This window comes from Lissotriton vulgaris, chromosome 2_1 (assembly GCF_964263255.1).
Source record: "Lissotriton vulgaris chromosome 2_1, aLisVul1.2, whole genome shotgun sequence".
Lineage (NCBI taxonomy): Eukaryota > Metazoa > Chordata > Amphibia > Caudata > Salamandridae > Lissotriton > Lissotriton vulgaris.
Genome location: NC_141687.1, coordinates 359065061 through 359092002, shown reverse-complemented (window position 1 = coordinate 359092002; position 26942 = coordinate 359065061). Strand labels below are relative to the sequence as shown.

At 51.0% G+C, this 26942-nt stretch overlaps 1 protein-coding gene across 1 annotated transcript in view; it reads left to right on the top strand.

The window, feature by feature from the left end:
* LOC147730350 (transcription elongation factor SPT6-like) overlaps positions 1-26942 on the top strand; it is a 430594-nt gene that overhangs the window by 363668 nt on the left and 39984 nt on the right. The window lies entirely within an intron of this gene.

Below are 26942 nucleotides of genomic sequence, written 5' to 3'. Positions count from 1 at the left end.
CTTATCAGTCCCTGTACAGAATACCTTAGGTATCCAGGGCATAGGTGTACCCACGGCCTACCAGGGGCTGAAGCATGTATTTTGCCACCCCTGGCTGGCCACCTAAACAGACACAACTGGCTGCACGACAGCTGGGGCAAGGTGGTGTAATCACCCTTTGCTTTAGATATAGTTCCCTATATCTAAACCTAAAATGGACACATATATTCCTATCAGTCACTCCTATGGAAGGCCTTATCAAGCCTGAAGACAGAGTGCTTGGAATTATGTGAGATAGTGCTCTGGCATGAGCTGAGCCCGTTTGCAGCTTGCGGAACCAAGTCCTAATAGCTGTTCCATGATAACGCTATACCATATACTCTTAAGTGCATTATAATCCTCGCGGTTAAATGCTAACTTTGGTATAGCATTATCAAAACATGTCGAGTAAGGTGTCATGCGAATTGGAATACTACCCCCTCGCCAATTCTGGTGACGGGGGTAGCATTCCACCCTTCTAGAGGGACACGACATGTATGTAACTGTGAACCCCGGTTAAAGTTAACTCGAGCCTCAGCATCACAAAATGGATGCTGCCACCAGAGACACAAGTCTGACCTCCTGCTGCTGGGAGTCCTTCCAGCGAGGGAGGCTTGGACAAAGGGTTTCCTGCCTTGGGAGGTGCTAGCACCACCCCAGACAGGATTTTGTGTATTAGGTCGGACCGGGCTGAAAGGAATGAGACATGCCTGGGGCACACAAGGTGTCCCTGTGCATACACCGGTCAAAACCAGTTCCTGGGGCACTCCAGCCCCAGAGCTGGCGCAAGACCGGACAAAGGAAAGGGGGTGTAACCACCCCCCTTCCTGGTCCCACCCAGAGGAGGGACCTAGTCGTAGTGCAGCCCCCCTTTAGCCGGATAAAGGTAGGAGCTGGTCCCATTCCAAATTAGATTATCCTGATCCAACTTTACAAGAAGAAACTCTGGACTTCGAAGTTCTGCTCCACAGAAGACTGAAGAAATCTCCCTTGTGGGCAAGGAGTGTCCACCCTGCACAAGCAGGCACCATCAGCGTACAGCGGCTTCCCTTTGTCGTCTTCCTGCAAGGTTCCTGACCGCCTGCAGCATCTTTTCCTCCAGGCTCCATAGACTTCAACGCCGGAACCCGACACGACTTGGCACCTATGCACCAGCAGCCCGTGGGTGAGGTAGCACGAGCATTTCGGTGCTCAAGGGTAGCTTGACTCTCCTAGTGTCCAGTTCCACAGTCGTTTTAGTCCTATCTAGTCAGGGACGTCCGTACTCACCTTTTTCTTAAACTGTACTGTCCATAGACGTTTGTACGCATCTCACGTGTGAGTTCACACTCTGCACACGCGCTCCGTGGGCCTCCTATTACTTACCTCAAGTTAGTATAGCGTGGTCCCAGCGATCCTACAGCCTCTGGACAGCTCCATTCCTATTATAGACTTTCACATTCCACTTACTTAGTATATGGTTTGTCTTGCCCCTAGGGCACCATTGTAAATCGTGCAACTTAAAGGTATTTTTCCTAAGAGTTTGTCATGTGCTTAGCCCTCTGACCTCATAAAGAGTTCAGAGGTGTATGTTAGTTAATAAATACTTGTTTATTTTCATAACAACCTGTGTGGTGTCCTTTCACTTGGTATTCAAGGGGTTATATGTGGTAAAACAGCTGGCTTCACATGCCAAAAGAGTTTAGCCTAAGACTGCTTTGTCCATGCTACCATTAGGATAGCTGGTCTATAAGGTTGACTTACAACCAATCACCATAAGGGTTGTTTGGACTGATACAAGGTGATCACTAGAACTAGTGAGCATCATATATCAGGCCAACTTCTCACATTGGTGTGCAGCGGTTGGGATTTGAGCTTGCTGTTGTTTTTACCAAATATAATCTTGAGATATCATCTGAAAGATCACATAAGGTACCATAGGTACATATAACAAGCTTAGAAATACTCTGAGTTCTACTGAACCAGCTGTTGTAGTAAAAAGGGAGTAGCACACCCTGACTACAACTCTTAGCAAGGGATCAGTAGGTAAACCCATAGTGTAGGTAAGTGCACCACTTACACTTCACTAGAAAAGCATGTCTACCACAGGAGAGAACGAATAGTTTCTTACCTGTCGGTGTAGTTTTGCAGCTTGAAGATCTTTCTGGATTCACTATGCTGTGCATTATTCCGCGATCTGGTGGTTGGGTCCGGATTCGTAGTCTTTTTTTCTCTTTTTTTTTTTTTTGTAGCCCAGGTGGGCGTCGACGTCCCACCATTTGGTGCACCTTCGTGTCGGCACGCTTCCTGCGGAAGCTCCCACCCTTGGGCGCCATCTTCGGATTCTTTTTTCCTTTCTTTTTTGTGGTGAATCCATGGCTATGTTTATTAAACTTTCCTTCAACGTAAAATTCTTCACGTATGTTTGTCTTGTTAAACGTTCCTATCGTACTCTGTCCTTCCACCTTCTCCAGCCTCATCTTTCTGGCAGAGGTGGGTGGGTTCGCTAGTGAATCCAGAAAGATCTTCAAGCTGCAAAACTACACCGACAGGTAAGAAACTATTCATTTTGCAGCGTGAATCTTTCTGGATTCACTATGCTGTGCATAGATTTCGTAGCGGTTTTGTCACTCATGTGGCGGCTGGGTGGAAGATGAGCGTTGGTTGTTAAAGATATGTTGAAGCACTCTTTGGCCCACTTGTGCTTCCTTGTTCATCTGCACATCTACGCAATAGTGTTTAGTGAAAGTGTGCACTGAAGCCCATGTTGCCGCCAGGCATATATCTTGGATGGGCGTGTTTGCCAGGAAGGCGATCGTTGCCCCTTTCTTTCTGGTTGAGTGGGCTCGTGGCCCCTCCGTGAGCTCTTCACCAGCTTGCATGTGGCAGAGCTGTATTGTTTTGGCAATCCATCTTGCTATGGTATTCTTAGTCACTGGTCTACCCAGGAGACTCCTTGCGAAGGACACAAAGAATTGTTTCGTCTTCCTGTGTTCTTTCGTCCTTTCTATATAGTGCATTACTGCCCACCTTGCGTCCAGAGTGTGCAGCGCCCTCTCCGCGTTTGACGTGGGCTTCTGGAAGAAGCTAGGTATCTGGATACTTTGGTTCAGGTGGAATTTAGATACTACCTTGGGCATGAAATGCGGGTCTGTCCTCATCACGACCCTGTCACTGTGTATTTGTATGTACGGTTCTTGCAGCGTCAAAGCTTGTAGCTCGCTCACTCTGCGTAGCGATGTTATTGCTACTAGAAAGGCTGTCTTCATTGTCAGCATTTGTAGTGACGCTTTATGGATGGGTTCAAACGGTGGCTTCATGAGTTCCGTCAGTACCACGTTCAAGTTCCATGCCGGCGGCGGCATCCTCTTGGGTGGCGCTATTCTCTTCGCTCCTTCCAAGTACCTTTTAACTACTCTGGAAGTGAAGAAACTTCTTCCTGTTTCTCCTCTTTTGTATGCCACAATCGCTGCCAGGTGAACCCTCAGCGAGGACGAGCTTAGTTTAGCTTTGATCAGGTGCGTGAGGTATCTAAGTACTGTAGACTCTCTAGTCAGTTTTCTCTCCAGGTTTTTCCTATGGCACCACTGCGTGAACCTCTTCCATTTCTCCCCATAGCACTTCCGCGTGCTGGGTCTCCTTGCTTCTCTCAGCACCCAAAGTGTGCTCTCTGGTAGTTTTAGATGTGCGAACTCTAAGTCCTCAGGAGCCACGCTGACAGGCTGAGGCTTTCTGGTTCTGGGTGTAGAACTTGTCCCCCTTCCATGGAGAGAAGGTCTCTTCTTTTTGGAAACTTGTGTGCTCTGCCCTGCGACATCTCCATAATCTGAGAGTACCAAGTCTGCCTCGCCCATTGGGGAGCCACCAGGATGAGTCATGTTGCTCGACCTGCACTTGTTCAGGACTCTGGGGATCAGTGGCGTCGGTGGAAAAGCGTAGGCAAATTTCTTTGACCAGCTTATCCATAGGGGATTCCCATGGGACATCGGTTCCTGTTCCCTCGATGCAAAGTGTTGGCATTTTGCATTCTGGCGTGTTGCAAACAGGTCTATTGTTGGTGTGCCCCACCTCCTGAACAGGTTCTCTGTCTCTTGGTTGTTCAGTTCCCATTCGTGGGACACCGATGCTTGCCTGCTGAGCCAATCCGCTTCCACATTGTCCTTCCCTGGCAGGTGTATGGCAAGCAGGTCTATCCTGAGTGGGATCGCCCATCTCCATATTTCTTGAGCCAAGCTCGACAGAGGGAATGACTGAGTCCCCCCTTGCTTGTTGATGTAAAACATTGTTGTGGTGTTGTCTGTCTGTATCATCACCCTTTTGTTGCAAAGGTGCTTTTGGAAGGCCTTGAGGGCCAGCAACACCGTTTTTAGTTCCAGGTTGTTGTTGTGCTTGACTGCATCTCCTGGGTTCCACAGACCCCTCACTCTGAGCCTGTTCATGTGTGCACCCCATCCTTTCTGGGATGCGTCTGTGGTGATGGTCACAGTTGGGTCCGGTGGCGTTAGAGGTTTCCCCATCGTTATATTCTCCTTCGTCCACCATTTCATCTCCTCCTGCACATTGTGCGTAACAACCACTAGATCTTCCCAACTTCCTTCTGCTTGTGACCATTGCTGTTGCAGCCACTCCTGTAGTGGTCTCATCTTTAGCCGAACATTGGGGACCAGGTGGATGCATGACGCCATCATCCCCAAGATCTTGCTCACCGTCCTCACTGTCAGAACTTGCCCCTTCTGGTAGTGACGTTTCTCCCTCAGCAGGCTGAGTGTTCTCTTCTCGCTGGGTGTCACTCTGCATTCAACCGTGTTGATCAGGGCTCCCAGGAAGATTTTCACTTGTTCTGGGTCCATGGAGCACTTTCTCCAGTGGATGGAGAAGCCCAGGTTCGTGAGCGTTCTTGTGACCTGTTCTGCGTGAGCTTTGCACCTCGTGTAAGAGCTTGCTTTCACGAGCCAGTCGTCCAGGTATGGGTACACATGTATACCCTTCCTTCGTAGGTGTGCGGCCACCGCCGCGAGGCATTTGGTAAAGACCCTTGGCGCTGACTTGAGTCCGAAAGCCAGGGTTGTGAACTGGTAGTGGTCTTCGTTCACCTTGAATCTTAACATGTGTTTGTGTTTCCTGTTCATGGGGATGTGCAGGTATGCGTCTTTTAGGTCTATGGTGGACAAGTAGTCCCCGGGCCTTATTTGTGGGATGACCTCTTGCAGGGAAGTCATCTTGAACTTTTGAGTTTTTACGTAGGTGTTCAGGAACCGTAGGTCCAGGATGGGTCTTAGGCTTTCGTCCGCCTTTGGTACTAGGAAGTAGTTTGAGTACACCCCCTTGTTCCGTTCTCTGTGCGGGACTTGTTCTATGGCCTCTTTGAGGAGCAGTTCTTGAGCTTCCTATTGGAGCAACTGCAGTTCTTTGCCCTTGTGACCCCTTCTCTTTGGCTTTCTGCTTGGTGGATATCTTTCCAACTCTATGCAGTATCCGTGCTGTATAATGTTTAGTATCCACTTGTCTGTGGTTATTTTTCTCCACTCGTGTAGAAAAAATCTCAACCTTCCCCCTACTGGTGTTGTGTGTTCTCTTGAGCCGTGTCCGTGTGAGCCTCTCCTTAGCTGTTGGTGCTCTCCCCCCTGAGGCTTTGGGTGGGTGAACGCCTCCTTCCTCATGGAGTCACCTTTGGGGGGGTTGATCACCACCTCTCCGTCTCTGGCCCCGTCCGTTTCCTCTCCCTCGAAAGGACTGGCCCCTATTCTGGGAGTTCCAATTCTGCCTCTGTTGACCCTGGTGCCATTGGTTGTCACTCTGTTGACCATGGTGGTGCGACTGTTGCGAATGTGATTGCTGGTTTCCCCCTCTACCATTTGGTCTCCTTGTGGGGGTGCCTCTCCGCATCCCCCTGAATTGTAGGGCTCCCATCGATTTGGCTGTCTCATTGTCCTTCTTCAGCTGAGCCAGTTTGTCATCTACTGATGCCCCGAACAGCGTCTCCCAATTGAAGGGGGTGTTCAGGATGTTGTTTTGCACTTCTGCCTTGAAGCCTGATATTCTGAGCCAGGCTTGCCTTCTCTCCGTGATGCCTATGGCCATCAGCCTGCTAGATGTTTCTGCCCCATCTAGGGCTGTGTTCAGGCATGCGTTTGCTATGTCCTTTCCCCCCTCCACGAGGTGGGCTGCCCTCTGCCTGTACTCCTCAGGCATGTGTTTCAGCAACTGGCTCACCTCATCCCAGTGCTGATATTGGTGTCTATTCAGGAGTGCATTGGAGTTTGCCATCCTCCAATGCATAGCAGCATTTCTTTCAATTTTCCTTCCAGTGAGGTCCATCCGCCTGCTTTCCTTATCAGGTGGTGGCCCAGATGTGGTTGGCACGTAGGCCCTTCTTCTGGCCGTTGCCGCGATTATAGAGTCAGCTGCCACGGTGCCCTGGATATAAGGAGGGTCCTCGGAGGAGAACGTGTATTTCTTCTCCGTCCTCTGGGTCACTGACCTGCATGTGGCCGGTTCCTTGAAGGCTTCAGTCCTTTGGGCCGTGACGCTCTTCAGCATGGGCAGGAAGCTGCTTTTCGTCTGCGAGGGGAGCAAAGTTTCTAGCAGGAAGTTAGCCTTTGTCTGTTCCTCCTCCAACTTCACATTGTAGACTGCTGCAGCCTTCTTAACGACCTCTTAGTAAGCCCGATGTTGTCTGGCGGCGAAGGCCTCGAAGGGTATGTCTCCACAGGTTCCTCGGGGTTATCGGCCTCGAGATCCTGCCATTCTTCCTCTAGCGACGCCGAGGATTCTGAGTAGTAGCTCTCGCGGAGGTAATCTCCTTCCGAGCGGTAGAAGTCCTCCTCTTCTCCCTCATCTGTGGGGTTTGGAGTTTTCGGCGGCTCCTCGGCCTCAAAGTCCTCCTGCACCTCTACCTCTTCAGCGGTCACAGCGGTCTTCGAGGGAGTCGAGTAGGTCTTCGAGGGAATCGAGTAGTTCTTCATTGTTTCCTCGAAGACTCTCTTCCTCTGGAGCATACTCTCCATTTCGGCCTCGAGCCTTCTTCTCTTTTTCTCCATCTCTGCCGCTTGCTCGGCGTCGAGCTTTTCGGCTGGTCTCTTCGACGGTACCTTCGGCGTCGAGGCCATTCTGAGCGTCTTCTCGCTCGAGGGTCCCTTCTCGAGGGCCTGCCTCGACGACCTTTGCTTTTCGCTGGTCTTTGCCATCTGGGAGTCCTTTTCGAAGGATCCGCTGGGCCTTTCAGAGGATGCGGCTTCGGACGTCGAAACTTTCGTCGCCGGCGCTCCTTTCGAGGACTTAGCCTCTGCTTTTCGGGGTTCTCCCTCAGGCTTTCTCGGCCCTGTCTGGGTTTTCGGGGTCGTAGACTCTCCTACCTTTTTTGAAGGTCTCACATCGGTCTCTACGACCGTGAAGTCATCTGGTCCCTCGGTGATGTTCTCCTCTTCGTCGGAGGAGGCACCCAGCTGGTAGAGGGTCGGCGTGGTCCCTTTCCCTTGCATCGTGTGGTGGGCCACCCTCTGTCTCTCCCGAACTCTCAAAGTCTTCGGCGTGAAGATTGAACAGGCGTTGCAATCCTCGCTGGAGTGGTCGATCGGCAGGCAGAGGTTGCAGACCGGATGCTGGTCCTTCTGCGCGTACTTGTGGTGGCAATTACGGCAGAACTTGAATGGGGTGTTGTCCATGTGCTCGCTCAGGGGGCCCCCTGCGCGCGCTTTCTCCTTGGCCGTCGAGTATCACAAGGTTTTCCACTCTTTCTTCGTTCTGGCTCTAGGAGGTCTTCTCCAACTTCCCTCGGTCCTTTTTTCTCAAAAACTTGGTGTATTTCCTTCTTTTCTCCTGAAACTTCTCCGGAGCTTCATGCGACGATCCAGACCCAACGGCGGAAAAAAGAATCTGAAGATGGCGCCCAAGGGTGGGAGCTTCCGCAGGAAGCGTGCCGACGTCACGAAGGTGCATCAAATGTTGGGACGTCGACGCCCACCTGGGCTACAAAAAAAAGAAAAAGACTACGAATCCGGACCCAACCACCAGATCGCGGAATAATGCACAGCATAGTGAATCCAGAAAGATTCACACTGCAAAACACAGTGGCTCCCCTTGTGGCAGTTGACCCTCCACAGGTCATGTCAAGATATGCAGCCCTTAGCTTCCAGGAGATGAGACAATTGTGTACCTCCAGGAAACTAAAACAGGGTTCTAACCCTACAATTCCTTTTCTGATAGGTCTCTTAGAGACATTTGATGCCAGAAGGGCTTCTAATCCAGGCCCATCTGACCCAACAGAGGGGAACATACCCTCACTAGAGGAGGACTCCAATTTCCCTGAAACTGATGAAGTGTAGGGAGATGGAGACTCATCTGATGGTGAGGTAAACCATGGTCAGGGAGGAGTCAGCAGACTTACCAGGGCCAACTTAAGCATACATGAGAATGAAACTGGGGGAACCCCAGGCCCATCCTCAGGCAGGCTTAACCTTGGGAACAGACTAGTTAGGTCTCTCTCCAGAGGCTCTAACAGATCTATTCACACCCAAGTCTCTCAGGCATCTTCTCAGAGAGGGATGACATCCCCTCAGAGAAGGGAGCATGAACCTAAGATGAGGGAAGTCAATCTGAGGATTGAGAGGGAAGAACTTGCCCTTGCCAAAAAAAGACTTGCCTTTGCCAGAGAGCAGAAATTGAGTGGGGCAGACCCCACTGGTGGCAGCATTATCCCTAGAGATAACGACAGGAGTTTTGATACTAGACACCTGAGTAAAATAGTGCCCCCCTTTAAACAAGGGGATGACATCCACAAATGGATGACTGCTTTGGAGAGGGCCTGCACTGTCCAGTGCATCCCCCAGAGTCAGTGGGCAGCTATATTGTGGCTCTCCTTTGAAGGTAAAGGTAGAGATAAGCTCCTCACTACTAGAGCTGAGGATGCTAACAATTACCAAGTCCTGAAGAACACACTGATTGATGGGTTTGGCTTAACAACTGAGCAGTACAGGTTGCTGTTCAGGGACACCCAGAAAATTCAGTCTCAGGATTGGGCTGACTTTGTTGATTGTGCCACTAAGGCTTTTGAAGGCTGGTTACTGGGAAGTAGAGTTACTGATTACACAGGATTGTATAATCTAATTATGAGAGAACAAATCTTAAGTAATTGTCAGAATCAGTTGTTGCATCAGCACCTTATTGACTCAGATCTGACCTCTCCCCAAGAATTGGGAAAGAAGGCAGACAGATGGGTCAGGACATGGGTCAAGCAGCAGAACCAGAACCAGGGTGGTGGCCAGAAGAAAGCAGACCAGAAGGGTAATGAGAATAAGCAAAATGACCAGAAGTCTTCAACAGGGCCCCAACAATCTAAGGAGGGTGGGACCCAGAATTCCCAAAAGAAGAATAATAATGGTCAGAAGAAACCATGGTGCCAATACTGTAAAAGTAATACTCACTGGTTTAGTGAGTGCACCAAGAAAGGCCAAACTCCTACCACTACTGCCCCTAAGGCACCTGCAACCCCTAGTTCAGTTAGTAGTGGCAGTGTTCCTCAAAAGGCTATAGTGGGGTTAACCTTGGTATCTGAGGCAGGCTCTGACCTAGTCAGAGTACCTACCCAGGCTGTGCTTGTTTGTACTGGGGACATGGATTTGACCCCTACAATAAGTCCCAGTACTCTGGGCAAGTACAGGCAAACGCCTTTAATCAATGGAAAAATGGCCCAGGCCTACAGGGACACCTGTGCTCGTGTCACTATGGTGACACCAGCATTTGTGGACCCTGGACAGGTAATACTAGGTTCAGACTACCTAGTGACCAATGCTAGCAATGTCACTACCAACCATAGTATGGCACTCGTTAACTTCTCCTGGGGAGGGGTAAATGGCCTCAAAAGGGTTGTTGTTAGTTCAGACCTCCCAGTGGACTGTCTTTTGGGCAATGATTTGGAATCCTCCTTATGGTCAGATGTGGAGTATAGGACTCATGTGGAAATGTTAGGTTTGTCAGCACATGTCCTTGCTGTGACTAGGTCACAGGCCAAAAAATGCCCAGCTGAACTAGTGCTGGATCCTGGAACAATGGACCAGACACTAACCAAGAGTAAGAACGGTAGGGTTAAGGCAGTGCCTTCCCCCTTGCCTCAAGGTGAGGATCAGCTCTCACAGGAGGCTGACCCAAAGACCCCAGAAGGAACTGTCCTAGAAGAACTTGAGCCTGAACAGGTTGAGTTTCTTGGGACAGGGGGACCTTCCAGGGCAGACATGAGACAGGCACAATTAGACTGTTCATCTCTTGAACCCCTCAGACAGCAGGCTGCTGCCGAGGCTGCAGGGAATGCCACAGGTGCCCATAAAGTGTACTGGGATGATGGACTCCTTTACTCTGAGGCAAGAGACCCCAAGCCTGGTGCTACCAGGCGGCTGGTCATCCCCTTGTCTCTGAGAGGTTTCCTTCTCACCTTGGCCCATGAAATTCCCCTGCAGGTCACTTAGGCCAGAACAAGACTTGGGAAAGACTTGTCCCACACTTTCACTGGCCTCATATGTCTGAGGACACCAAAGACTTTTGTCGTTCATGTGTCACCTGTCAAGCCAGTGGCAAATCAGGTGGCACAACAAAGGCCCCCCTTATACCAATACCTGTGGTGGGGGTACCCTTTGAAAGAGTGGGGAATGACATTGTTGGACCAATGGACCCCCCAACAGCATCTGGGCACAGATTTATACTGGTGGTAGTGGATCATGTCACCAGGTATCCAGAAGCTATTCCCCTTAGGACCACTACAGCTCCTGTTGTGGCCAGGGCCCTACTTAGAGTTTTCTCCAGAGTGGGGTTTCCTAAGGAGGTTGTCTCTGACAGGTGCAAACTTCATGTCAGGATACGTGACTGCTATGTGGAAGGAGTGTGGTGTCAACTACAAATTCACCACCCCCATCACCCACAGTGCAATGGGCTTGTGGAGAGATTCAACAAGACCCTCAAAGGGATGATAAAAGGGTTACCAGAAAAGCTTAGGCGAAGATGGGACATCCTTTTACCCTGCCTTTTGTTTGCCTACAGAGAGGTCCCACAGAAGGGGGTTGGCTACAGCCCTTTTGAACTTCTATTTGGGCATCCTGTAAGAGGACCCCTGTGTCTTGTGAAGGAAGGATGGGAGTTACCTCTCAAAAAGCCTAAGCAAGACCTAGTGAACTATGTACTTGGTCTCCGCTCCAGGATGGCAGAGTACATGGAAAAGGCATCTAAAAACCATGAGGCCAGCCAAGAACTGCAAAAAGATTGGTATGACCAAAAGGCTGTCCTTACTGTTTACCAGCCTGGACAGAAGGTGTGGGTGTTGGAGCCAGTGGCCCCAGCAGCTCTCCAAGGCAAGTGGTCTGGACCCCATACCATCATTGAACAAAAGGGAGAGGTCACCTACCTGGTAGACCTTGGCACTCCCAGGAGCCCTCACAGAGTACTTCATGTGAACAGGCTCAAGGCATTTGTCAACAGGGAAGACATGGGCTTGCTCATGGCTACAGATGAGGGACAGGAGGAAGAGAGTGACCCTCTCCCAGCCCTGCTCACTCAGAACCCTGATGATGGGTCAGTAGATGGTGTAGTCTTTTCCGACAGCCTCTCTGAACATCAACAAAGGGATTGCAAACAAGTTCTTCAGTCCTTTAGACAAATGTTCTCTCTGACACCCAGTCAGACAAACTGGTGCACCCATGAGGTGGACACTGGTGACAGTCTGCCTATAAAGAGTAAAATCTACAGGCAACCTGACCACGTCAGGGACTGCATAAAACAAGAAGTACAAAGATGTTGGAATTGGGAGTCATTGAACCCTCAGAGAGCCCTTGGGCTAGTCCTGTAGTTCTAGTGCCTAAACCTCACACCCAGGATGGTAAGAGAGAGATGAGGTTTTGTGTAGACTACAGGGGTCTCAATGCTGTCACTAAGACAGATGCCCATCCAATACCAAGAGCAGATGAACTCATAGATAAATTGGCTTCTGCCAAATTCTTGAGTACATTTGACCTGACAGCTGGTTACTGGCAAATCAGGTTAGCTGAGGATGCCAAGGCCAAAACAGCATTTTCTACCCCAGGAGGTCATTACCAGTTTGTGGTGATGCCCTTTGGTTTGAAAAATGCACCTGCCACTTTTCAAAGGTTGGTGAACCAAGTTCTCTCTGGGCTGGATGACTTCTGTGCAGCATATCTAGATGATATTGCTGTCTTTAGCTCCACCTGGGAGGATCACCTGATCCACCTGAGGAAAGTTTTGGAGGCCCTGCAAAAGGCAGGCCTCACTATCAAGGCTACTAAGTGCCAGATAGGGCAGAGTCAAGTTGTATACTTGGGCCACCTTGTAGGTGGAGGCCAAGTTCAACCTTTGGAGAGCAAGATACAGGCCATAAAGGACTGGGCTCCTCCAACCACCCAGACACCGGTCAGAGCTTTCTTGGGCCTGTCTGGTTACTATAGGAAATTTGTCAGAAATTATGGAACCATTGTGACTCCACTTAATGACCTGACAAGTAAGAAAATGCCAAAGAAAGTTCAGTGGACAGTTAGCTGTCAAAAGGCATTTGATGACCTAAAGCAGGCCATGTGCACCGCTCCTTCAGTCCCTGAAGTCTGGCTCTCCAGCCGATCCGTGCCCGGCCCGGGTGCTGTCGGAGGTGGCGGAAACAGTCTGCGCTGAGATCACGCAGATTGTTAACCTCTCCTTGGCCACTGGAGAGGTGCCTGCAGCCTGGAAACAGGCCAAGCTGCTGCCGCTTCTGAAGAAACCTGGACTGGACGTGTCGGTTCCTGGGAACTACCGTCCCATTTCCCTTCTCCCGGCACTTACAAAAATTTGTGAGAAGGTAGTCCTTCAGCAACTGGAGAACTTTGTTGACATCTCCAATGCCCTTCACCCCGCTCAATCAGGCTTCAGGGCGGCGTATAGTACTGAGACGGCGCTGGTGGAGATGACTGAGTCAATTCGGGAATGTTTGGACGGAGGTGGCAGAGCGGTCTTAATTTTATTGGACCTCTCTGCCGCGTTCGATACCGCCCCCTATGAGCTCCTTCTCCGCCGGTTGTCGGCCATTGGAATTGGGGGAGTTGTCCTAGATTGGCTATCCTCCTTTCTGTCCGATAGGACTCAGCAGGTCTGGATGCCTCCTCACTCCTCTGAACCTAAACCACTGCTTACAGGGGTACCGCAGGGGTCTACTCTTAGCCCCCTGCTGTTTAATGTCTATATAACCCCCCTGGTTTTTCTGGCAGAACAGTTTGGGGCCAAGATAATAGGGTATGCAGATGATACCCAACTGTTGTTTACCTGGCCGGATGATAATCTGGATACAGCGGTTGTTCATCTGTGCTTGTCCGCTGCATTTCGTTGGTTAACACAGGCCCAATTGAAATGCAACGAGGAAAAATCTGAAGTACTTTTCTATGGTTCCTTCCCCACCTCGTTTAAGAACTCGTTGTGGCCACCAAACATTCCTTGCCCAAAAGAGATGGGGAGACCAGCAAAAAATCTCGGCATCTGGTTCACAGAGGATCTCAAATTTGAGGCCCACATTAATAAACTTACAGGCACCTGTTTCGCTACCCTAAAAATGCTCCGCAAATTCTTTCCTCTGCTCCCTAGGGATGCTAAGGAGACGGTTGCCAGAGCACTTATACTGGCTAGGCTGGATTATGCAAATGCACTGTTTAGTGGCATCCCGGCCTATTTGGTAAAACGCCTCCAAATCATCCAGAATGCGGCAGTCCGACTCTTGTGTAACATCCCGAGATGGAAGAGCGTTCGTTCTGAGATGCGCACGCTCCACTGGCTTCCGGTTGCCCAACGCATTCTATTTAAATCACTGGTGCTTGCGTTTCGTGCTTCTCATGATCAAGGCCCCCTGTATCTGAGGAAGAGATTTACCAGCTATGTTCCTGCACGCCCCCTCAGATCCTCTACCTTGCACAAACTGTATCTTCCCCGCTTCAAACGAGCAAGACTTGGTGGCCAATCGATCTCAGTGATCGGGCCCGAGCCTGGAATGCTCTCCGTCTCCAGCTACGATCTATGTCCTCAGTGGCTGTTTTTAAAAAGCATTTGAAAACTCATCTGTTCAAGAGTGTAAGTTAAGTTTTCTTGTATGTCTGACTGTCTACCTCTCCTCTACCCGCGCCAGGATACTCCCTAGTAACGGAGCGCGCTATAAAATAATTTATTCATACATACATACATACCTATTCTCAAGAGTCCAGACTACTCCAAACCTTTCATTGTCCAAACAGATGCTTCTGAGTTGGGTGTGGGAGCTGTTCTATCTCAACTGAATATTGATGGTCATGACCAGCCCATTGCTTTTATAAGTAGAAGGCTGACCCCTAGAGAGAAACGTTGGTCAGCTATTGAGAGGGAGGCCTTTGCTGTGGTTTGGGCCCTGAAGAAGTTGAGGCCATATTTGTTTGGTACTCACTTCAAGATTCAGACCGACCATAAGCCCCTCTTATGGCTAAATCAAATGAAGGGTGAAAACCACAAACTTCTTAAGCGGTCCATTTCCCTACAGGGGATGGACTTTACAGTGGAGCACAGACCAGGGACTGACCATGGCAATGCAGATGGTCTCTCCAGGTACTTCCACTTAGAACAAGAAGACTCACCTGGTCAAGGTTAGTTTAATGTCCCTAAGTTTGGGGGGGGGGGGTTATGTAGGAGAGTAGGGTCTGCAATCCTATGGTCACCCCCGAATTTTTTGCTTTTTGCTTCACTGGTTTACGACTTTCCCTGGCTGTGGGCCCGCTAATCAGACCCACAGCCTAGCTGTTCTCTCTCTAAATTAACACCCATGTACCTAAGGTTCATTTACCAATTGGTACTGGGCCACCTTATCAGTCCCTGTACAGAATACCTTAAGTATCCAGGGCATAGGTGTACCCAGGGCCTACCAGGGGCTGAAGCATGTATTATGCCACCCCTGGCTGGCCATCTAAACAGACACAACTGGCTGCACGACACGACAGCTGGGGCAAGGTGGTGTAATCACCCTTTGCTTTAGATATAGTATTCCTATATCTAACCCTAAAATGGACACATGTATTCCTATCAGTCACTCCTATGGAAGGCCTTATCAATCCTGAAGGCAGAGTGCTTGGAATTATGTGAGATGGTGCTCTGGCCCTATAGGGTAGGGGGCTGCCGAGGTGTAGAAAACCTTAAAGTGGGCCGCGAAACAGTCCATAATAGCATGCAACTCCGACAGGGAATTACCCTCTTGCCCTCGAATTTCAGGTACTAGTCTACTTAGCCACTCTCTCTTATCCAACCAGGCCAAGAGTTTCCAGGCCTTGTCGTCCACCTTGTACAACCGTCCCTGAACCGCTCTCCCTACGGCCTTTACCTGGTCTGTCGCTAGTGCCCTGTAGTCCTGTTGATTGAGTTTGAGAAGGTGGAGCTTATCGGGTGTGACATCCATTTCTAGATCTGCTTCCAGTCTCTCCACCTCTGCCTCGGACGCCACCAACTCTTTGCGCTGTTCCTACTTTTTACACGAAATTAAGGAAAGGGCCTGGCCCCGTATCACTGTCTTAAATGCCTCCCAAAGCACATGCGGGGATTCCACTGAGCCTTCATTCTCATTAAAGTAATTATCAATGGCCTTAAGGAGCTCACATCGGATACGGGGATCACGTGGATACCACGGATTGATGGGGGCCACCCATCCCACCTGTTGGTAACCTAGCATCATCTGGAGCCACACCGGCGAGTGATCTGAGATGCCCCTAGCTAGGTGTTTTATCTCCCGGACGTGGTTAATTTGAGATGCGGGTAAAAGAAAGTAGTCAATTCTAGATAGACTCCCGTGAGCCCCAGAGTGAAAGGTGTATTTGGATGTGTCAGGGGGAAAACCCTCCACCCATCCACCAGCCCCATGGATTCCAAGAAGTCTGGCAGCCAGCTTTGCGAACGAGGGAGATCACGCGGAGGGTGACGATCCAGGTCACCAGAGACCACCGAATTGAAGTCCCCTCCCAACACCAAGAGATCCTCCTGGATCTCCAACAGTAGCGTACCCAGGTCCCTGAATGTGGTTTCCTAAAGGCCCGGGGGTACATAAATCGAATGAAAGGTGACAGGGTGGCCTTCCCAGGTGCTCGGAACTCCAACATACCGTCCTCTAGCATCCGACCAAGTATCCTGCACTACAAGGGGAAAGGATTTTTTCATCAGTATGCCAACCCCCGGGAGCCCGTTGTGAAACCTGCATGAGCCAGTAAGAGGTAACCCCCTCTATGCAAGGCTCTACATGTATTTCCAACTAGATGGGTTTCTTGCAGCAGGACAATGTCAGGGGCATGACGCTTAATGCACTGAAGAACAACACTGCGTTTGATTTTCTCCCCCATCCCATTGACATTCCAACTTAACAGTTTAACCCCACAGGCTCCAACTGGTGCCATAACTAAGTACACTGAAAGTCACTGAATGCAACGCCACTCCCCCAATCAACGTATCAATAGCAGTTGCTGATTCAATCAAAACTTTAAACAAAAAATTAAACAATCCCACCCAACAACCCCCCATCCTGCTGCCCTGCCCTCTGGGCTTAGAACTGCCCTTGGAAAACTTGCAGAGTGCCTGTCGCCCTAGAAAAGTGTTCAAGAAAGTAAATAGAAAACCTGGGTGGGGGGGGAGACGGAGTCCGCCCGATCCCAGCCCAACAAGTCTACTTTATACCCATCCAAAACAGATAACACAGGTTCATTTAAGTCCACTTACCAAAAGGCAATAGAACTAGAAGCCCCCCACCCATTCCCTTCACCCACCACACACTGCAAATAGTACGATCCCAGCCACTTTACGGGTATCCTCTCAGGCCGGTTGACTATTTTCGGTCAGCCGGACTTCTCGCTCCCCTGCTCGCGATCCAGTCTGCTGCTGGAGCAAGATGTTCAAAAAACCACATTCGCCCATCCGCCTCAATCCGCAGACGGGCAGGGTACAGCATGGAATACTTCATACCCTGGTCTCTGAGGACGTGCTTGATAGACCTAAACAATCGTCTTTGTCACTGTACCCGTTGAGTAAAAACCGGAAAAAAGGATGTGTCTGAGTTCTTGTAGCGCAGGGAGGCGCCAGCTCTGGAGTTTTGAAGGATAATGTCTCTGTCGCGGAAATTTAGGACCCGTGCAGCATGGGCCGCGGGGGAGAGCCTGGTTTGGGACGGTCGCCCAGGATCCTGTGCGCACGCTCAAGGACAAAGAACTTACTGAGGCCTTTGGGTTGCAAGTGGTTAAGGATGAGGTCCTAAACAAAAAGGTCTGGTGTTTGCCCCTCTGATTTCTCTGGAACCCCAAGGATGCGTAGGTTATTTCGACGCAGGCGGCCTTCGTAGTCTTCCAACTTGAGGTTGGCAAATTTGCAGAAGGCCTGGAGGTTCCTGATTGCTACCTGGAGCTGTGAGACATCATCTACAAGGCTGGCTGTCCTGAGTTCCACTTGCTTGACCTTTTCATTCAATTTACCCATATCAGCCCTAATGAGGTTGACATGGATAGCCACAGTGTCTAGAGAAGTCTTGTCTCCAGTGATGGCAGCCATAACGTTTTTAAGCGAGATTTCCTGCTCCTCCTAGCCCAGTCCCCCTGATCCGGAGTCTCTGGGCGCTCTGGCCTGTTGCGCATCTTTAGGGCCAGTAAATCGGTCCCATTTGTTTGATTGCGTTTTCTTGGGTCCACGGGCCCCCGTGGTCTTGGCGCGCTCCATCTTGACCTGCTCCAAACTTCTTTAGCGGTAGATTACAAAAAACGGCGAAGAGTCGCTGGATAGGATGCAGAGGTCCTCCGCAGGACACGCTGAAAAGAGATTTGCCACTCAATTTGGGCCTGTTAATTTCACGAGCACATCACAGCCAGTCCACAGTCCCTGGCGCTATTGCAGGTCTTAAGAAGCTCCTTCTCGGGTGCTACAGTAGCATAAGTATTGCGGTGGCGCCGAGGATTGTAGCGTCCCCGCTGAAAGATGCTAGGATGGTAGATGCTCTCCTCCGGCCCCACTACAGGTGATAACTCTCTACGGATATGCGAGGTCAGCGGAGACATAGCAGGCAGGGGATTTTCTTCACCCTTAGGGATACACCACCACCATTGACCACCTCACGGCCGGCACGTCCACCATGCACACAACCATGCGTCCCCCCTTCCTCACTGGCGCGTCCCAGCAGTACTCTGTGTAGGAAGGTGGATATCTGACTATGGTTGCCCCCAATTTTTTGCCTGGTGTTTTGCTGGTTTTCGACTTAGTTGGCCTGGGATCCTGCTATTCAGGACCCCAGGCTTCCTGCTCTCTCTGCTAAATTGACATCCATGTACCTTAGGTGCATATCTAATTGGATACTGAGTCACCTTATCAGTCCCTGTACAGTGTACCTTAGGTACCCAGGGCATAGGTGCACTCAGGGCCTACCAGGGGCTGCAGCATGTATTATGCCACCCCTGGCTGGCCATCCAAATCTGACACAACTGGCTGATCAATCAGCTGGGGCAAGGTGGTGTAATCACCCTTTGCTTTAGATATAGTATCCCTATATCTAACCCTAAAATGGACACAGATCCTCCTATCAGTCACTCCTATGGCAGGCCTTATCAATCCTGAAGCCAGAGTGCTTGGAATTATGTGAGATGGTGCTCTAGCATGAGCTGAGCCTGTCTGCAGCTTTCGGAACCAAGTCCTTTAGCGGTTTCCATGATGACGCTATACTATATACTCTTCAGTGCATTATAAATTAATACTCGCGGTTATTGCTAACTTTGGTATAGCATTATCAAAACATGTCGAGTAAGGTGTCATACAAATTGGAATACTACCCCCTCGCCAATTCTGGCGACGGGGGTAGCATTCCACCCTTCTAGAGGGATACGACATATATGTAACTGTGAACCCGGTTAAAGTTTACTCGAGCCTCAGCATCACAAAATGGATGCTGCCACCACAGACACAAGTCTGACCTCCTGCTGCTGGGAGTCCTTCCAGCGAGGGAGGCTTGGACAAAGGGTTTCCTGCCTTGGGAGGTGCTAGCACCACCCCAGACAGGATTTTGTGTATTGGGTAGGACAGGGCTGAAAAGAATGAGACATGCCAGGGGCATACAAGGTGTCCCTGTGCATACACCGGTCTAAACCAGTTCCTGGGGCTCTCCAGCCCCAGCTCTGGCGCAAGACTGGACAATGGGTAGGGGGTGTAACCACCCCCCTTCCTGGTCCCACCCAGAGGAGGGACCTAGTCGTAGTACAGCCCCCTTTAGCCGGTTAAAGGTAGGAGCTGGTCACATTCCAAATTAGATTATCCTGAACAACTTTACAGGAAGAAACTCTGGACTTCGACGTTCTGCTCCACAGAAGACTGAAGAATCTCCCTCGTGGGCAAGGAGTGTCCACCCTGCAACTGCAGGCACCATCAAGCGTCCAGCGGCTTCACTTTGTCGTCTTCCCTCGAGGATCCAGACTTCAGAGCCCGACGAGATCCGGATTCCCCGACCTCTCTGACCTCTACCTACATCTGCAGCACAGCTGAGATCCGTGGGTGCGACGAGACATGTGGGACCGGCCATCTTGAAAGAAACTGCACTTCGCTTCCAGCACGATATCTGAGGTAACCTCGACGAAGTGCTTTGGGGATTCAGAAGCCCCAGCCCCGAGCAGGTCCTGCACTGAAGATCAGCCCTCCAACCTCCACGAGATCTGCGTGGGGCCCTTCTGCTTGCATGCTGCTCGACGCGTTGTCTGGTCACTTGCCGGCTGGCTTGTGGCCTCCTAGACGACGAACCTGGAAATCTTCGCTGCTGGTCTGGTTGCTCCAGACTGGCCCTTGCTCCCTTCCAAAAGAGGAGCACCTCGGACCCTCCTGGTCTGCACCAGACGCCGTTTTCACTCACTGCGTGGGTTGCCTTTGCCAAGCACTATTGATTACAAATCCGGATCCGACGCCGCCGACAGCGAGAGCCTGCGTGGGACAGCTCGTGCCTCCATCCTGGTCGTCGAAGATACCTCCTGGTCCACGTGGCTGCAGAGACAAGCGTCCACTCTTCACCTGATCGCGACGACGACATCTGGTTCCACTCCTGGTTCCACTCCAATCACTGGCTAGTGACTTTAAACCTTGTCCCCTCTGCTTGCAGGTCTTCAACATCCCTGATCCACCCTTGGATCACACCGGACATCTTCCTCCTGGTCGCCTGCAGCATCTTTTCTTCCAGGCTCCATAGACTTCAAAGCCCGGAACCCGACACGACTTTGCACCTATGCACCCGCAGCCTGGGGGTGAGGTAACAAGAGCATTTCGGTGTTCAAGGGTAGCTTGACTCTCCTAGTGTCCAGTTCCATTGTTGTTTTATTCCTAACTAGACAGGATTGTCCGTACTCACCTTTTACTTGAACTGTACTGTCCATAGACGTTGTTACGCATCTCGCCTGTGAGTTCACACTCTGCACACACGTTCTGTGGGCCTCCTATTGCTTACCTAAAGTTAGTGTAGCGTGGTCCCAGCGATCCTACAGCCTCTGGACAGCTCCATTCCTTCAATCGACTTTCACATTCCACTTACTTAGTATACTGTAATTTGTGCAACTTAAACGTATTTTTCCTAAGAGATTGTCATGTGCTTAGCCCTCTGATCTCATAAAGAGTTCAGAGGTGTATGTTAGTTAATAAATATATTGTTTATTTTCATAACAACCTGTGTGGTGTCCTTTCACTTGGTATTCAAGGGGTTATATGTGGTAAAACAGCTGGCTTTCCATGCCAAAAGAGTTTAGCCTAAGACTACTTTGTCCATGCTACCATTAGGATAGCTGGTCTATAAGGTTGACTTTACAACCAATCACCATAACGGTTGTTTGGACTGATACAAGGTGATCACTAGAACTAGTGAGCATCATATATCAGGCCAACTTCTCACACTCTGTCTTTGTCGCTGCCTCCGGCCCCACAAATCCCTCCTGGGAGCTTCAGTCGACTGCTCCTTGTCCCCTCCTGCTGCAGGGGTCGCGAAGCTATGCCCCATTCACAGCACCGGGCTTGAGTACTGTCGTAGACCAGGGCAGGAAAGAAGTAGACAACAGGATGTGGGAGCATACTGCTGGCATATCAGGCAAGGTTCGCCCCTGGCATTCTGGTAAATGCAGTCTCTTGTTGCTCACTTCGATATTTTTGAGTATTTCCCCAAAGAGGTAGACTCAGTTGTCTATCTGGTACTCCCCGAGCAGCCTCATGCATCTCCAGGATGAGGGGGGCCCAACACAAGCCCTACACCCCCTGCTGGTCCCCACTCCGAATGAGTGGGCTTCCGATCGAGTGTGCCAGCGCAGTCAGTTCTTCAGCACCTGCAGGTATTAAGGGACCGGGCGCTCTGGGCTGCACGGGCCGCACTGACCTTTCGATTCTCCCTGCACCACCAGCTCGGGATCGCGCAGGCCGGAGCAGGGGAGTGGAGGCTGTCCAGCAGATCAATGGCACCCAAGCTGGGCTCGCATTCAAGACCCTCGCGTACAATGGGACAGTTATTTCGGATCTCTGCGTCGCGCTGAGCTATCATGCCACCGCCATTGACGAGAAGCCGGGCTGGGGGGTCTCGCCGGGAGCCGCAGTCAGTATGGTCATGGACCTCGGGCCCTGACGCGGGTCACAGCACTCCTGGGGGCAAGAAAAGTCTATAACAATGGCCGAGGCAACAGGAGAGCACCCAGTGTTAGGGACACGCCGCCGCCATCTTCTGCCTCACAGCCGGCGCGCCCTACCGATATGTGTGCCTTACGGCTTGTCCTTTTGGTCCTGATTTATTTATTTTTTTAACCGTTTTTATTGCAGAATCAAGTTACACGGCATACAGTTATAAACACCTTGCATTACTAGCACTAATGAGTATTTCTTGTGCACATGGTTCTCATACACGGCCCATAAGCCCACAACCCGGAGGTCGGGCGGCATCATGCTATGAAGAATTATTCATGGCAACCTCTGAGCAGTAGTATTTCCTATGCAAGTACATCTTCAGTCTGCTTTTGCATTTTTCATCCCCCTCCTCCTAACCCCCTCCTCCCCTCAACTTCCTAACCCCCTATCTCCCCCACCCACCTCCGAGTGCCTCCACCTACGCCTGACCTCGCTGTAAGTGTATGTATATGAGTGCTACCAGGAGTGTTTAATGATCTATAAGGAAAGTGCACCTGGTGTGTCTTTGGGAGCTTCAGCACCTGAGTCGGAAATCCCTTCCTCCTCCTCCAGCGCGCTGTCCCGCAACGCCTATACCATAGACTTCCACGCCGCTGCCGCCTCCAGTGCCCTGTCGTCGGATTTGCGGTGAGCCAGTTGATACCTGAGTGTACTCTCGCTCGCCGCCCACTTAAGACACTCATTAACCCACCTCCGATGTGTAGGACCCTTTTCGATTATCAATTTCTAGTTATTTCCCTCTTGGCCAGTACTAACCCCATATCAATAAATTAACTTGTCATTCTATTCTTGGGCGTGTGCGGGAACCAATGCAATACTCCCACAGCCATGGTATATTGCAATTCCCTGTCCGTTACTTCGTTTAATGTCTCGCCAACCTCCCTCCAATAGTCCCTCAGATGTGAGCAGTCCCATAGCATATGGCCCAGGTCCGCCTCTGCCGTGCTACATCTGGGACAAGCCGCGTTCTCCACTCCAAAATACTTTCTAATTTTCCCTGGTGTAAGGTAGGCCCTATGGAGGATATAAAAATGTATCAGTTGGAAACGTGCGATCCTCGCGCGCCTCAGTATTCGTGCCCAGGAGGTGTCCGCGATCTCCGTCTGAAGATCTAATTCCCATTTAGCTTTCAATGCCGTAAGAGGTTGTAAAGTTTCACGCAGCATTCTAGAAGATAAGCACGTTACCGCTTTATAAGTACCAGCTGCCATCATAGTGTATTGACAGGCCATGGACGTAGCAGGCTCCAGAAGCCCTTCCCCCCCCCCCCCAGTGCGCCTGTACGGCTCTAGTCACAGCCGCATGCGTCAAATAGTCCCCCCTCGGAAGGTCAAATCGATCTTGTAGGGTTTGGTATGGGATTAACGCCCGTCCTCGTAGAGGTCCCCTAATACTTGCAACCCTGCATCCTCCCACCCCTGCAATCTCGACCAATCGCCGCCGTGGGGGAGTGCCGTCACCATTCCCAGCGGAATCTCAGGTGCGTACATCCGTCGCACCCCTGCTCGTCGCCGCGATCGGTTCCAGCAGAGCCTAAACGTCGGCTCCTCCAGTGAAAATTCTGAGTGTGAGCCTCTGCTGTAGGGTGATGTGCGCCAGGACATGACGGGGGTTCCCCCTTCCCTCTCATTCTCCGGACCCCGGTACACCCTCGCCACCTCCTGTGTGAAAACCTGCAACTGACCCGCCAGATAATAGGGCTCAAAATCTGTGATCCCCATGCCCCCCTCGTCTATTGGTCGGATCAACGTAGCTAGCGCTATTCTGCGCCTGCCCGTGCCCCACAAAAACTATATCGACAGTGACTTCAGTTGTCGAAAGATAGAGCCGGGTATCCACACAGGCCGTGTGCGGAAGTAGTATACGAGGCGTGGTAAGGTTATCATTTTCACCAATGAGATGCGTCCCGTTACCGAGAGCGGGAGGGTGGCCCAAAAGGACATGCTGCCCCTCAGTGCCCGGATGCATCGAACCACATTGCCCTCCAGTAGATCTGTAGTCGTGTGATATATATGTACTCCCAGATATTTCAAACAATTAGGCTCCCAGTGGAGCTGCTGGCGAGTGGCAGGTCGCATCTCCCCTTGTCGCAGTGTAAATAAGCAGGATTTAGACCAGTTAACTTTTAAACCAGACAGCTTACCACAGAGTGCAAGAAGTCTTTCTGCGCCCTCGAGCGCCTCGCCTGCGTCCTCTAAGAATAATAGGAGGTCGTCCGCGTACAGCGAGATAACCTGCGGGCTACCCCTGTAGGTTAGGCCTTTGTAATAAAGACCCGGCCTGGCTTCCCTGCGAATGGCTCTATCGCTAATGCAGACAGCAAGGGAGATAGCGAACACCCCTGTCTAGTGCCACGGCTCACTCTATACTGGTGCGAAATGAGGGAGCCCACCCTCACTCGCGCCATCGCTGACGTATACAACATTTTCGTCCAGCCTATATAACCATCTCCAAGGCCAAAGTACTTCATGACCCTGTATAGATACTCCTACTCCAGACTATCAAACGCCTTCTCGATATCGATTGACAATACTAGGGGCGTTCGCGCCTCCTGCATTGGGTCACCCATTAGTCGTATCAACCGGCGTACATTGATAGTTGTTTCGCTTGGGAATGAAGCCGGACTGGTCACTGTGGATCAACTCCATCATGTGCTGCAGCAATCTGGTCGCCAATATGGTACTTAGGATTTTGTAGTCCATTGTTAGCATGGACAACGGCCGATAGGATGCTGGGCTGTTGCTCTCCCTTCCCGGCTTTAGTAACGGAATCATCAATGCTTCGCACATAGATTGAGGTACTCTACCTCTAGTCTTGGCTTCATTGTATACTATCTGGAGCTGCAGGTATTTACTGTAAAATTCTATGGGCAACCCGTCCAAGCCCGGGGTTTTGTTCCTAGCCATCTGCTTCACCGCAGTCCCTATTTCCCCCAGTGTAATGTCCCTGCCCAGGGCTTCCGCCTGCTCTTGGTCTAGCTGCAGCAATTGCAGTCCCTCCAGGAAGACGTCAATTTCACATTTGCGTCCTTCCAACGCGCTCTCATAAAGCATTCCATAATACGCCTGGAAGCTGTCCAAAATTTCTGTTTGGGTGTTGCATATTCGGCCCCCCTCCCCTTCAATGGCCAAGATCGGGTGGCTGCGCCTAGTGGGGTTAGCCAACCAAGCAAGTAGCGTCCCAGCCTTGTCCCCCTCGGCATGCTCCCTCGTCAGATAGAGTTTGTGGTCATAACTTCGAAGCCATCCCATTTCGACCGCCACTGCCTCTTTGGCCTCGCAGACAGCGCCCTGTAGCTCAGGATGATTAGGTTGTGCTAATTCTGCCTTACGCAATGTCCTTTATGCTTTATCCAAATCATTCAATATAGCCTTGCGTACTCCTGCGTATTTCCCTATGCAGTGCCCCCTGATGACAACCTTGAAGGTATTCCACTCCATCGCTCTAGATGTCGAGGTGCCGTTATTTTCCTCAAAATAATGTGTGATCCTCTCTCCCAGCGCCTCCCTAAACAGTGGGTCGTCTAGAGTGTCCGGCTGCAGTCGCCATGTCGGAACTCGCGAGGTCTCAGTCATCCAATTAAGCGTCAGAAGCAAGGGGTTGTGATCAGACAGCGTGCAAGTTAAGTATTCGGCATCAGCCACAGCAGTGACCACGAGCTGGGAGCACAAAAAGGCATCCAGGCGGACATGTAGGTCGTGCAGGCTAGAATAGTATGAGTAGTCTCTCATAGTTGGATGTTGCGCCCTCCAAGCGTCCTCCAACTCCCATCTCTCCTGCCACTCCATCCTACGCTTCGCCAGTCTATGCACTGGGGACGCACTTAGCGGCGGATGGGACCTGTCCAGAGCAGTATCTACCACTGAGTTAAAGTCTCCTCCCATGATAACGGGCCCGCCAGATAACTTGCCAGTGCACCGGAGAGCTTGATTAAGAAGGCCGCTTGTTCGACATTGGGAGCATACACCCTACATAGCACTATATCCCGGCCCTTAAGTTTTCCCTCTACGGCCATAAATCTACCCTCCGGGTCTATTACATGTCTAACCGCCCGTATCCAGATCAGCGCGCCCCTTGCAAATGCAGAGTACGTGGTGTTGAACAACTGCCTTCTCCATCTTCGCTGCAGCGCAATACCCTCCTGTTTTGTTAGATGTGTTTCTTGCAAGTACGCAATCTGGACCCCTCTACGGACTAAGTAAGCATGGACTTTATGCCTCCTTGCCATCGTATGTAGTCCCCTCACATTCCAGGTTACACATTTCACTGCTCCAGAATAAGCCATAGTCCCATGTCAACCAACGTAAGGTAGCATAAGTCCACAACCAGGCGTCTGTGGTGGCACCCCCCCAATCTAACCCCAAAACAAAAGGTCCCCTCTCCCCATGCCCATCGCCTCGAGTCACCCCAACTACTCTCAGCATCCTCCCCCTAGAACAGGACCTAACTTTGCAAAAGCAGCTCCCATCCAAACTTTAATAATGGTTAACTAATCTACCGCAACCACCTACCTATTCCGCTGTCCTCACTATGGTGACCTTAAGGGCCAGCAGGGCGTAACTCGGCTCCGAGGGTGGTTACCACAGTCCCAGCCCCCCCGCCCCGCAATCCCCCACAAACACTCACGAGCATCCAATCTGCCTTGTTGTAAGCTTCAGCAGCCGGAGGCCACGGCTCCCCCAGGTTTCATGTGTAGTGTGCACTGTTCGTCCCAGTCCTCAAGCTTCAATAATTTCTTCCGATGTCTGCGGCGTCACCACTGGGCCCTTGGCGCCACCAAGTTCCGACAGGTCCGTGTCGGAGCCCGTAGCATGGCCCTCCGAGTCCGAGCCCCTGCGTGATCGGGTGCTCCCCGTCACTGACAAGTCCACCACTGCTTGCAGCGCCGCCCTTCTCTCCTCTTCCGTTTGCGATTCCGTTGGTTTCCTAGATCTCTGCCTATGCTTTCGGAGCCTCTGTGATTTCCTGACCGGTTGTCGACGCTTCTCCTCTTCAGCTCAAATTTTGGCCCCATCCGTTCCGGTCTTGTAAGTGTCCCATCACGCCCAGGCATCTGCTGAGGTAGGAAAGAAGAGCGTCTTGTCATCCACCACAACTCTGAGCTTGGCTGGGAAAAGCAGCGAGTATTTGATGCCCTCCGCTCGCAGTTCCCGCTTGAGCGATAAAAAGGCGGCACGCAGTTTCTGAGTTTCAAATGTATAATCAGGGAACAGTGTCACGTTGCTACTATCTACTTGGAATGGGCCTGCCTCCCTGGCCCT